This window comes from Ochotona princeps, chromosome 7, assembly GCF_030435755.1.
Source record: "Ochotona princeps isolate mOchPri1 chromosome 7, mOchPri1.hap1, whole genome shotgun sequence".
NCBI classification, from domain to species: domain Eukaryota; kingdom Metazoa; phylum Chordata; class Mammalia; order Lagomorpha; family Ochotonidae; genus Ochotona; species Ochotona princeps.
The window spans coordinates 12,874,986-12,888,175 of NC_080838.1; positions in this window are offsets into that span (position 1 = coordinate 12,874,986).

A 13,190-nucleotide genomic window follows, 5' to 3' on the forward strand; every position below is an offset into this window, starting at 1 on the left:
AGGTGAACATTTATGTCATTGTTTCTAAGCACTATATGATATTTCTTGGAGTGCATTGAATAGCAAGTAATGAATTCTGAGATTATCCTTAACTTCCCATTATCATGAATAATGCATAAACAAACAACTTATTTTTTGATAACCTTGATAATGCGTCTCATTTGGTAAGATTATTATTCATTTAGTGAAAGCTGAGTAAACAAATATAGATAAAAGAGAAAGCAAACCTGATGCTTTCCAATGGCTCTAAGTTACAAACCCTGAACAAGGCTAGAGGTCTAATTATTTTACAATCAAGGATAATAACACTACAAAGCAACATTTATTTTCAAGATATTAACTTTGGAACACCTGGTTGTTCCAACAAGTCCCAGGTTATTCATAACAAGGCTTGTTTAAAAATAAAATGGCTGAAACTTCTCCACTTTTGTTTATTTGGAGTCAAATAAACTTCTGTTTATTTGGAGTCAATTCTGGGAGCATCCTAGTTACACCCATCAGACAACACTGATTTAAAAAAAATTTTTTTTCAAAGACTTGTAAACAACAGCGAACTCCCAAAAGCCCCCCCGAGTGTCCCTCGTCAGGCTCAGTTTGCAGTTGTTCCCTGCATTGAATCACAAGCCCACTATTGTGCATTGCACTGCAGGTATTTTTAAAAGCTGAGCACAGCAGAAGCTCCCATCCGTCCTGGCTGGCCTGTTTGGTGCCTGCAGCTATAGTGCAGAGCCTCTGATGTACTGCCAGAGGGGTCAGTGGAGGATTGTGCATTTGCTCAAAGGTACTCTCACCCTCCTGTCTCGGCCCATAAGTCATAGCCCTGAAACACATGTGTTGGCAAATGCTCCTCCAGCTGCCCAGGGCTTCTTATGACAAGCCCTTCAGATCTTCTGCCATCTATCTAAAATACAGGGGAGAAAACATGCATCTGTTGAACTCCTAAGCATAGCACCAAGTCGGAGGCATCTGTAAGTAAGCCATGAGGTTTTAAAAACATACATGATTATAATAATGTGAGGCAGGAGAATTTCACATCTGTAAGAACATCACTTCTTTACCTAGCCCAAAGACTGGAGACTGGTTATTATGCGAAATAGTTAAGGATGGAAGAGTGAGAACAAACAGTAGTGGCCCTGTGTAGACCATGTTTTAATTTTAATTTTCTCTCCCAGATGTACGTGTGTGTGTGTGTGTGTGCATATGAAACCTTGTGCACATGATATCCAAATCCCAGGCTCCCTTCTACTCAGCCCAGAGCTATCAGACCTAGTGAAGATTTTCTAATTATTGTGCCCAGAGGGGCACCTTTTCCTATAGATCGAACAGGACATTTTGCAGGGTACTGCCTAAAAGGCCCTGAATATAATCCCTTTCCTGTTAAGAAGCACTGTGTGTTCTAGCAGTGGAGCTCAGGGAGGCATATTGTGTCATCCCCTTTCCTTTTCTGAAGCCTCAGTGGTGGAGGCAGTGACCAGCCCTGGGATGCACAATCAAATTCAAGTGCATTGAGCTGAGTATTTATTACACTGGGGTTTCTGGATTTAAGTCCCTGGCCTCTTCCTCACGCTGAAGCAGATAGATCCATTTATTTGTATTTCCAGGGAGATGATGAATCTGCCCTTTTAAACACACACACACACACACACACACACACACACACCCCAGACTGAGAGACAGGGAAAGACAGACCCACACAGCCAGCCGGCCAGACCTCTCATCTGCTAGTTCACTTCCAAATGCCCACAGCACCCACAAGTGGGTCAGGCCAAAACTAGGAGCCAAGAGCTGAGAACTCCATCCAAGTTTCCCATGCGGGTGGCAGGGACCCACGCAGGCGAGCCATCACCTGCTGCTTCCCAGCCTTCTCAGGAGTTGGTTTTAAAATCTATACGCAAAAACCTAAGCCACATGAGAACCCCGCGTACTGACGTACCTGAATGCTGCCCTCTTCTGAAACTTTCAACACAGAACTCTGGGATCCCTAAGGGCAAATTTTAATTTATGCAAGTGTTCTGAAGAGGCTCCCCTGGAGGTATGCAGGTGTTTCTTAACACAGATGAGTCAAGCCTGGTTATGGGAACGAAATAGTTTCTGGGTCTCTTAAAGAAACAGAATTTCTCAATACATACAGACTCAGAATTCCTTATTTCTTAGTGCTTTCCTGTAACATATCCTTAGTCTTCATGCAAATTACGAGTTCTAATGAGCTTCCAATTCCAGGTAACCTTCCTCAGAAAGAACGGATTCATGCATTCATTACCAGAAACTGAGATGCTATGAGGAACATCACACTACCCCTCTGCCTTTCTCCCATTCCCAAAAATAAGTTATACATAAAAAGGAAAGAAAGAGTGGGCATTTAGCTTAATGTTACCACGCTCACATGTCCCCTCAGAGTGCCGGGGCCCATCTCTGGCTCTCATTCCTGATGCCCGCTTCCTACAATACAGACCACGGTGCCCAGCGGTAAAGGATCATTTAGTCGGGCTGTGACCACTCACAAAGGAGACCCAGTTTGTGTTCCTACTCCTGGCCTCAGCTGTGTCCAGTCCCACCCTTTGTGGACATCTGGGGAGAGAAGCAACACATCAAAGTCCTCTTTGTGTCTCTCTGCCTCCCAAATGGATTTTTTTTTTTTTTAAGTTTACAGAGTGGCTGGTGTTGTAGCAGAGCAAGTTGAACCTCCACCTACAATGCTGGCATCCCATAGGAGTGCAGGTTCCAGTCTTACTTGTTTCATTTCTAATCAAGCTCCATGCTAAAATGCCAGGGAAAGAAGTGAAAGGTGGCCCAAGTGCTTGTGTCCCTGCCATCTGGGTGGGAGACCGGCTGGTTTGAACCTCATCTACTCCTAGCCATTGTGACCATTTGGGGAGTAAAGCAATAGAGGGAAGATCTCACCTCTCTTCAATTCTGCTTCTCAGATAAATCTTTTTAAAAATTTTCATCTGTTTTTATTGCAAAGTCAGACATACAGAGAGGGAGAGAGAGGAATAGCTTCCTCCCGATGGATCACTCCCCAAGCAGCTGCAATGGCTGGAACTGCGCCAATCTGAAGCCAGGAGCCAGCAGCCCCTTCTGGGTTTCCCACGCAGATGTAGGGTCCCAAGGCTTTGATTCATCCTTGACTACTTACCTAGACCACAAAGCAGGGAGCTGGATGGGAAGCGAGGCAAGGCAAGGATTTTAGCTGCTAGGCTACTGTGCTCGGCCCTAATTTGATTTTTTTTTATATAAATTAGATTTCCATGAATGGTGAAATGGTTGCATTTTCTTTTTTATGCTCTAAATTCTCCACAAGTTTTATAAATGACGTATATCTTCACAGAAAATGTGTTTTGTTAAAATATAGCACAATGTCCTGCTGTCTCGTTTGCTTTCTATTTCCCTCTCTCAGGGCATGAGTGGTCATTTGACCTAATGTAGGCTGACTGGAGTGCTTTCCTAGGATTTTTCCATTTGGAGATGGGGGAGAAAAGGAGTGGACATATCTCTGGAGTCACACAGTTAGAAGGATGTGAAAATGGAGCTATCTGGAAATCTTTTCCTTGCTGTATAGAGAAAGCCTGCTTGAACAAGGAAGAATAAAAATCAGATATATACACAGAGAGACACAGAATCCAGAAGTCACTTCTGCTATATCTGGATATAATGTCCCTCCAATATATTTTTCCATTTTATTTCACAGAGGTGTAGTTTAACAAACATTCATGAAGCATCTACTATGTGCTGCAGGCCAGGAAACATGATAGACTCTAAGAATGCTAGAGTGAGTAAGGCATAATTTCTGGGACTTGCATAAGAGTCTTAGGCATTTTTTATTTCTTTGGAATAATGGTGTAAATAAATGTCTATACTGGAGTGAAGAATCTTGAAAGGTTGTTGTGATGTGAGGGAAGTGGAGCTGAAGAGCCAGGGCAGACCAAAAAGACTTGCGTGCAGAAAACAGAGAGCAGCATAGAGAGAGAAAACCCCAGGGGAGCTGCGTGGATGCAGGAAATAAATCAAGGCTAGGAAAGGAGCTACCCGAAAAAGCTCAGCAGGAACAATACCTAGCACCCACAATGGCTGGAAAAGTGCCTTTACCCACCAAATCAACTTGTCTCCAAGTAACTGCATCCCAGAAAGAAGACTGTGCAACTTCCAGAAAAATGGTTAAAGTGTCTGACCCCAATACAGTGAGACTCACATTGTCTGGTACCTGGTAATAGGTTACCAGATGTGCAAGCAAGTTGGAACATAATACACTTATTGAGGAGAAAGACTAACTGCTTAGAACCAACCCATAGCTGGCAGCTATTAGGGTTAACACAAAAAGATGTGAAACCACTATCATTACTGTATTCCATATGTTTAAACAGTGAATTGTACAGAAAATGACATTTTAAAACACGCTTGAACTTTCAGAATTAAACAACAATGAAGAATATGCTAAAAGGGATGCAGGGGCATCACAGAAACCGGGATTAGTGAACTTGAAGCAAACTTGATCATGTCGCATTAGAAACTATACAAAACTTCACAGAATGAAAAGTGAGTAAACAAAGAATAAAAATAAACAGTGCTAATGTCTATTCGGCGATGTTAAGTAGTTTATAGATAATTGCCAAAGTTCTTAACAACAACAAAAAAAAGAGGACAGAAAAAAAAACCTTGAAGTGAGAATAATATAGACCTCCCCAAATTCGCTGAAAGTTACAAATGCACAGATTCAATAAACTCCAAATAATCAGACATGTGAAGAAAAGTTACACACACACATGGAGATGATAGAAGGTCCAAATCGCCAAGGCAGGAGTGAGACTAGCATCACTGCAGGTTCTATAGATATTGTATAGGATCATATAACGAAAAGGTTATGCCAATAAGTTTGACCACCCAGAGAAAACAAATTCCTTAAAAGATACAAGTGAGCAAGTCCAAAGAGACACAATGATCCAGATAGCCCTATATCTGATACAGAGATTGGATTTGTACTTAATCTTCTCCCCTGCAAAAGAAAATTGGTGTATAATATCAATCTATACAAACTCTTGAGAAAACTGAAGAATGAGAGTACCTCACCATTCATCCTGTAAGGCCAGCTGTATCCTGACTCTTAACCCAAAGACCTTAAAAGAAAATGACGGGCTGGTACACATCCTGAAACTACTTGTAAAAACCAAACAGGATTTTAGCAAATTGAACCCAGAAGTATGTAAAAAGGATAATATATCATCAAAATGAAGCTTGTCTAAGTAATGCAAGATGATTAGTATTAGAAAATCAATAGAGGCTAATTCACCCCTTTGACAAAAATATGGTCAATCTTAATAGAGATAGAGCATTTGACAAAATCAAATGATAAAGTGGACATTTTGATAAAATGCACTTTTTTGGTTAAAAAACTCTTGGTAACATAAACATGAACTAGACCTTTTCAATTTAGTAAAGATCACCTACAAAACCCTTTAAATGTGTATTCATAAATGGCAGAACCTCCTTTATGTCCATGATGGAAAATGTATACAACAATGACCCCCTAGAATTATACTGGAGTTGAGAAACTCCTGTCACTTAGCAACATCAAAGCCCTTGTGACATTATAGTCCAACATATCACTCATGCATTTGTGGTGATGCTGGCATAAATAAACCTAATAAATAACATAGGGGGCCTAGCATGATGGCTCAATGACTAAATCCTCAACTTGAAAGCCCCAGCATCCCATATGGGTGCCAGTTCATGTCACGGCTGCTCCGATTCCCATCCAGCTCCTGCTTGTGGCCTTGGAAAGCAGCAGAGGATGGTCCAAAGCCTTAGGACCCTGTACCTACATGGCTCCTGGCTTCGGATCAGCTCAGCTCAAGATACTGTAGTCATGTATAGAGAGAATCAGCAAATGGAAGACCTTTCTGTCTGTCTCTCTCTCTGTAGTTCTGATCTGCCTTTCCAATAAAAATAAATAAATCTTTAAAAAAAAAAAACAAAAATAAGAATAACATGGAGTTGGTGCTGTGGTGTTGTGGGTAAAGCCACTAGACAGGATGAAAGCATCTCATGCGAGCATCAATTTATGTTCCAGCAGCTCCATTTTCAATCCACTTCCCTACTAATGGCCTGAGAAAAGGCAAAAAAGATGGCCCCAGGACTTGGGTCCCTGCCACACACAAGGCAGATGTAGTTGAAGCTCCTGGCTATCTGCTTTGCCTTGTCCCAGTCTTGGCAATTGTGGCCATCTGGAGAATGAACCACTGTCTCTTTCTCTGTCCATCTCTCTCTGTAACTCTGACTTTCAAATACATAAATAAATTCCAAAAAGTGAACACACACCATTATGTGTAGTATATAGCTTTTGATAATGATAAATGACTATGTAACTGGTTTATCTACTCACTCTACTATATACTTAGCCACTATTTTTGAGGATACTGCTTCTACCTATACAAAAATAGTTTAGGTAAAATAGTATGCTGAGTGTGGTCAACAACCTCATATATCTTATGTTTGCATCTTGATACAGTCTCTGTGGTGTGATTGACTTATATCATAAGGTTGTGTAAGTAAACTCTAGAATGTTTATACAACAGTGGAATTGCCTAACAGTGCATTTCTCAAAACATATCCGTGTCCTTAAATAACAGCATGGCCACGATCCTCGCTCGTTAAAGACTTAATGCTTCTCTATAAAATCATGAGCCAGTCAAGTGTATTTGCTTCCATCTTATCTAGTCAACACTGAATTGGAAGTTTCAGCCAACACAATAAGGCCATGAAAAGGAAAACAAAATCATCTGGATTGTAAGGAAGAAGTCAACCTGTCTTCATTTGATGAAGACATCAATGTTTATGCAGAAAAATAACACGATAAAGGTCAGTATACACACATCGATTTGATTTCTTTGTGTTGGCAGCTAACAATCAGTTATTGAAGCAAAAACACTTCAATAGCTGTAGAAGCCAGCATTGTGGCACCACAGGTTAAACATTCATGACACCGGCATGACGCATCAGATTGCTAGTTTGACCCCAGCTACTCTGCTTCCAAGTCACCTTCCTGCTCACATGCCTAGGAAGGTAGCAGATGAGGGCCCAAAGCGCTTGGGCCCCTGGCACACATGTGCACAGACAGAGATCCCATTTATCAGAGAAGCCCAGTCCTGGCTCCACCTGTTCCACTTCCAATCCAGTTTCCTGCTAATATGCCTGGCTCAAGGTCTTAAACCCTCTGGTCTTGTCAGAACCCTGGGTGGAGTCTCTGGCTCCTGAATTTAGCCTGACCCAGTCCAGGTTGTTGAGGCAATTTGAGAAGTGAACCAGGGGATGGAAGAGCTCTCTCTGTCCTTCTCTTTGTCCCCTTCCTCTCTATTCCTCTGCCTTTCAAATAAATGAATAAATAAATAGATACATGTTGTTTTAAAATGTCACCAAATGTTATATTTTAAGCACAAATGTTATATTTTAAGCACATGTAATTTATCTTACACCAATTACATTTCAATAGAGCAATAACTAAAAGAGAAAAATTACAAGGTAATAAAAATAAAATCTATCATGTGCATTATTGATAGCGAAGGTACTCATGAATGTAGTAGGAGAAACTTGTTCCGTGTAAAGTTTGTTTAACTCATCAAATGGTCCAGCGGAATGGTCTTCCAGCGGTTCTGCTTTAATCTGAAGTTCAGTTGGATCACCTCAATCAATGTGATTATGACAAATTAACCTCTCTTTTTCCTTATCAAGGAAACTACTCTTCATCCTAGCACTCTTCTCTCACACACACCTTTCTGTACAACAAATAAAATTTAGTTTCATCACTGCTATAGCATGGGAGATGCCAAAGAACATGAAAAGCAAAAGAAAAAGATATTCCGATAGACTTGATTAGGACACATTCTACTTTAAGATCTGAAAGTCTCCAAAGCAGTAAATATTTTCCAAAGTTCTTATCAGGATTCAGTTATTTTCTCAGGAATGATACCTTCACCAGCAACCCTAGACTGGGGCTGCAAACCCCAATCCTACAGCAAGGGCAACACCTATGTGAATGAGTCAGCGATCAGCCTTGCCTTCATTTTAATACTCCGATCTCTGCCCCCAAGCAGTGCACATACCACATTACTGTTACATATGACATGCATTGGCGCATGCTTCTGAGCTGTGTCTATGAGATTCTGCACCCACTCCTCACCTCCTCCATACTCACACCCCCTTCCCAGAAAACTTGCTCCTTGCTCAAGGAGCCAGGACTTTGGAGTTAATTTTTCCTGTCTCCTTTGCTGCCAGTCATCTCCCTTGACAATTTCTGGTGCATGTCTTAATTGAACTCACCAGGAAGCAGGCTCACACTTTATATTGGTTACCAAAAAGAGAAGTTTGAATGACAGCTAGACAACGTAGCTTTGGCTAATTTGGAGGTTATCAGTCGTGTGTGTGTGCACGCGCACATGTGCACTACAGTAAACTGAGCCTCCTGTATCTCCAGGAATGGTGTTTTGAAGATTCTAAGCTTCAAAAGAAATACAAGCATCTTTATCCTCTTCTCTGCAACCAAGACCACCCAGTTTGCAACAGGTGGAGTATAGTATACTGATGAAGCAAAATTGATTAGATTGATGGCTGTGGAACCTTGGACAAGTTACTTATCTTCCCAGCAACTAGTTTCATTGTGTATGAAATGGAGATAGCAGTACTTCAATAGAGGAGGTGTTCTTAGGTTGAAATGAGGTTAGTGCTTAAAGCACCTGTTGCAATACATTTTGAGTTCAAATCACTTTTAGATAATTCACCTTCATCACCCTGACAATCTTGTAAATTGAGCACCATTATCCCCATTTTATAAATTAGGAAACTAGAACTTAAATCTTAAATGTATTATTAAGATAATGGATTGGGTAGCAGAGTAAATTAATTTGAGTTAAAAGGTCAAATTATTTTCACTGTGTAATACTATTTTCTAACACAGTAAACATATTCAAGAATTTTAAAAGATACCTGGAAATGGACAGTCAAAGCATGTGTGTAAAGAGAGAAGGAGATTCTTACTTTGTTTATGTTCAATGTTTTAAAAGGGATTTCTTCAAAATCTGTAGTTCTTTATTTATATTTGTGCTCCACAGTAGCAAATTTCGGGATGAATATGGTCAAGAAAAGTAAATAAGCTTGTTAAATACAATGTGCGTGAATGACAAATCTAAATAATTAAATTTAAGGTGAAATCAAGAAGGAAATAATGACCCTGCTTTTCTTGTAGTTCTGAAAATATTTCTAAGGACAAATGCCAAAAAAATATGTCCAAAAGTAACGGTATCAGTTGAAGCAAGCATGTAATCTTTCATGGTGAAAACCATTAATGTAAGATGTAAATGAAGGCATTTAGGGAGTGAACCAGTAGGTGAAAGATCTCTCTTTCTCAAATAAATAAATAAATAAATAAATTTAAAAACTCATTAAGCTGATTTGATGGGTATGGCTAATTTGGCCTTGATCCTACCTTTGTCTGAAGTAGTGTTTCCAGGATGGCCAATCATTTAGGTTTCTTGTCAGGTACTTTGCCAACTAAACAAATTTGTTGTTAGAATATTTTGAGTCACCCTATCGCTAGTTGTCTGTGAACACCAATTTGAAAATCTAATGCTTGTCTGGATATGCAAATTTTCCTGCTCCTACTCTCCAATGCAACCAACATTGAACAAGAAGAAATAACAGCCAATCAGTTATTCTAATTAATCTAACTGCAGGATCTGAATGTATCAATTCAAAGTTAATTATAAAACAAATTATACATGTTTTGCTACATAAAAGACTATTACAATGTTTAGTTTTAGTTTCAATCAGAATCTCTGTATAACTGAGGTGGAAAACCGGAAATTCTCTCATCTATTCTCTCAATTAAAAAAAAAAAGGGAAGGATCTCCTATTGAAGGCAGGATTTCAGTGTTTCATAGTAAACTACTGCGTGAGACAGCTTTTTTTGGCTTTTAACTCAATTTTTACTGAAGTTATGCAAGGGTGGTGTCAGGTTCTGAAAGCAAAGAATTTTGTTTCAATCTGTATGTTAAACAACGACAACAGAGTATATACATGCTATTCTGTTATTAATCAGGTGAATGTTGTCGAAAGAATGTTGTTTAGAGATATGCACAGATAATATTATTATTTACAAAGATATTTGTGCTATTGAGAGAAAAAGGTGATTATACACCCTAAGTATAAAATGCAACTTTGTTAGTGGTAAAGTTTTCTTTATTAACTACATTGTGTATTTTATAAAGAAGTTGTGATAATATAATAATTGTAGAAATCATTTCATTTACACATATGACTTAAAGTCTAGAATGGATCCAGCTTTGAAAGGTGAAAGACCAATTGTTCAACTTCTCACATCATCCAGTTCATTAATGCAATGGTTTAAGCCTCACATAGCCAATAGTTCCATTGTTTATTACCACAGCACACAAAACAGGCTTGGTCTACGTGTATGATGTAATGCCTGATGCACATTGTTACCAGAGTTCTTAGTTAGAAGCTGTTTTCCAAATGTCTTCCATAGAACCCACTTCATTTTTGACAGATGATCTGCTTAGAGGCAGAAAAGATGACCATTAATAAGAAATGCCTATGTCTGATATTTTTGGAAGATGGCCACACACACACACGGAAAAATAATTAACTGAACATCTGTTATTTTCTTTAAACTTGGGCTTAGTTAAAAGGACAAAAAGTAAACAGTAACAAGCGAAGTTCAGCATACATTTTAAGGAAGCTTAAACATGGACTAGATTTTTTAGGGCAAAATTTAATTATAACATGCAGATTCACTAGATGTCTAAGGGTTGTGGCTTATGTCATACGATCTTAACGAAGGTGAGTTAAATTCACACAGCAGCATGACAACATATGCTACCAGGATCAGGTTTTCTCTCTGATGTCAGAATTGGCCTCTGAAAAGTCTGGCTATGCCAGCCGCCCAGACAATTTAGATTTTACATGCAGCCCTTAGCATATTTCTGCAGATGAACTCCTGACCAACAGCTTTCTTCTCTACTTTTTAACACTCAGGAAGTAAAAGGCATATGCCTGGATAATTCAAAAAGAATATAGGAAAGTAAAATCATTTTTTATTTTATTATTATTTTTACTGGAAAGGCAGATATACAGAGAGAAGGAGAGACAGGCAGAAAAACCTTTTGTCTGCTGGTTTAATCTGTAAGTGGCCGCAATAAACCAATATGAAGCCAGGAGCTTCTGGGTCTTTCATGCAGGTGCAGGCTCCCAAGGCTTTGGGCTGTCCTGGACTGCTTTCCCAGGCCACAAGCAGGGAGCTGGAAGGCAAATGGAGCTGCTTGAACACGAACCCATATGGGGTCTTTGTGCACGCAAGGTGAAGATTTTGCCACTAGGCTGCTGCCAATGGGCCCAGAAAACTGAAATTTTAAAAATATGTTTACTTGGGTGAAAAAAATTGAAATTGATGCATAGGTTTTGTGCAATGCACACTTCCTATGAGGTTTGTGAAAACCTTTGTACGCTTTGGGAGATCCTGGTAAAATTTAGCAAGAATACTTCTTGACATCTTTGAATTTACTCAAGTGTCTACTCAACTTATTTTCGTAAATATTTGTAGCAGTTAGTATGTGCTCAGCAAGGTCTCAGTGCACAGACTCAATCTTTCCCCCAAAGAAATAATATAGCAGCCAGTGCACAAATACTTTCACCTCAAAAGCAGGGCTTTGTGCAAAAGGGGAAGCTTTTACAGCTTCCCTTTCACTTATCAATTTGAGGATACACCTAGAAGTGGTGAGCATTTACTAGATGCTGTCCAGAGACAGGAAACTCTGTTGGATTTTGGTAGGGAAACTATGCCAGGCATTTGCAAGTGAATATCCAAACATCAAGCAGCTAACGTTAACCCACTAGTACAAGCAGATGTGTGAGGCATGTGGAAGAATCGGCAGGTAGCAAATGCCAGATACTCGGGGGGGGGCGGGGAATTCGATGAGCATGGTGATATGGAAATAAGAAGTTTTGCTGGACTTCAGACAAAAACTTAGAACCCTCAAGACACGGTCAGCATTTGTTTTCTGATCATTTAGTCATATGTGTTGCCTAACAATGTTTTTAGCCAAGTTGAAATCAACTCAACAAGTTTTTGCATTTCCCTAGGGGTTTAATTATTGCCTATAACTTGAGGACAAAAGACAAAGAGTTCTCTTCAGCAGTTGTCCCCCAAAACAATAAAGAGTTCAGCTTCCAAATACGATGGAATAATAAGAATCAGATTTTCTTCCCCACTTTAAATAGATACTAAGCTGGGAAAATTATAATTAGAAGAAAGTTACATGCACAATAAAATTAACAGGAAACAGCATTAAAGTTTCTGTAAAAATACTGCATATATTCAAGAAGATAGATGAAAGTATGTGGATGGTGAGAGGAAACATGATAGATAATAAAAAGACCCAAGTGGACCCAGTGTGATAGGCTAGTGGCTAAGTCCTCTCCTTGCACTCTCCAGGATCCCATATGGGTGCCAGTCCTTGTCCCAGCTGCTCCACTTCCCATCCAGCTCCCTGCTTGTGACCTGGGAAAGCAATCAAAGATGGCCCAAAGCCTTGGGACCTTGCACATGTGTGGGAGACCTGGAAGAAGTTCCTGGATCCTGGCTCCAGATCATCTCAGCTCTGGCTGTTGCAGATGGAAGATCTTTCTGCCTATTCCTCCTTCTCCATGCATATTTGTCTGCCCAATAAAAAGAAACAAATATTTTATATATTATAAAAAGACCCAAGTGAAAATTTAGATATGGAACATACAGAACCTGAAACAAAATACATACTGAATGAAATCAATAGCCAGTTAGATGTTGTAGGGAAAAAGTGATGAATTTGAAGACTTGACAATAGAAAAGATTCAAGTAAAATATTCAAAGAAAAAGATTGGAAAATGATAAATTAGTAAGCTATAGAGCAAAGCAAAGCAAAGCAAAGGTGTGTAATCTATTTCTAAATGGAGTCCCAAAAACAGTACACTAGAAAGGAAACAGAAAAATATCCAGAAAAAAGTAATGGCTATAAGTTTCTAAATTTGTTGAGAGCCTTAAGTTCATGGACCCAAGCAATTCAAGGAGAAAGTATACTGGAAACCACACCAAGTGTTACAGCATAATCAAATTCTTGAAATAAAAAATAGAACAAGGAAATCAGCAAAAA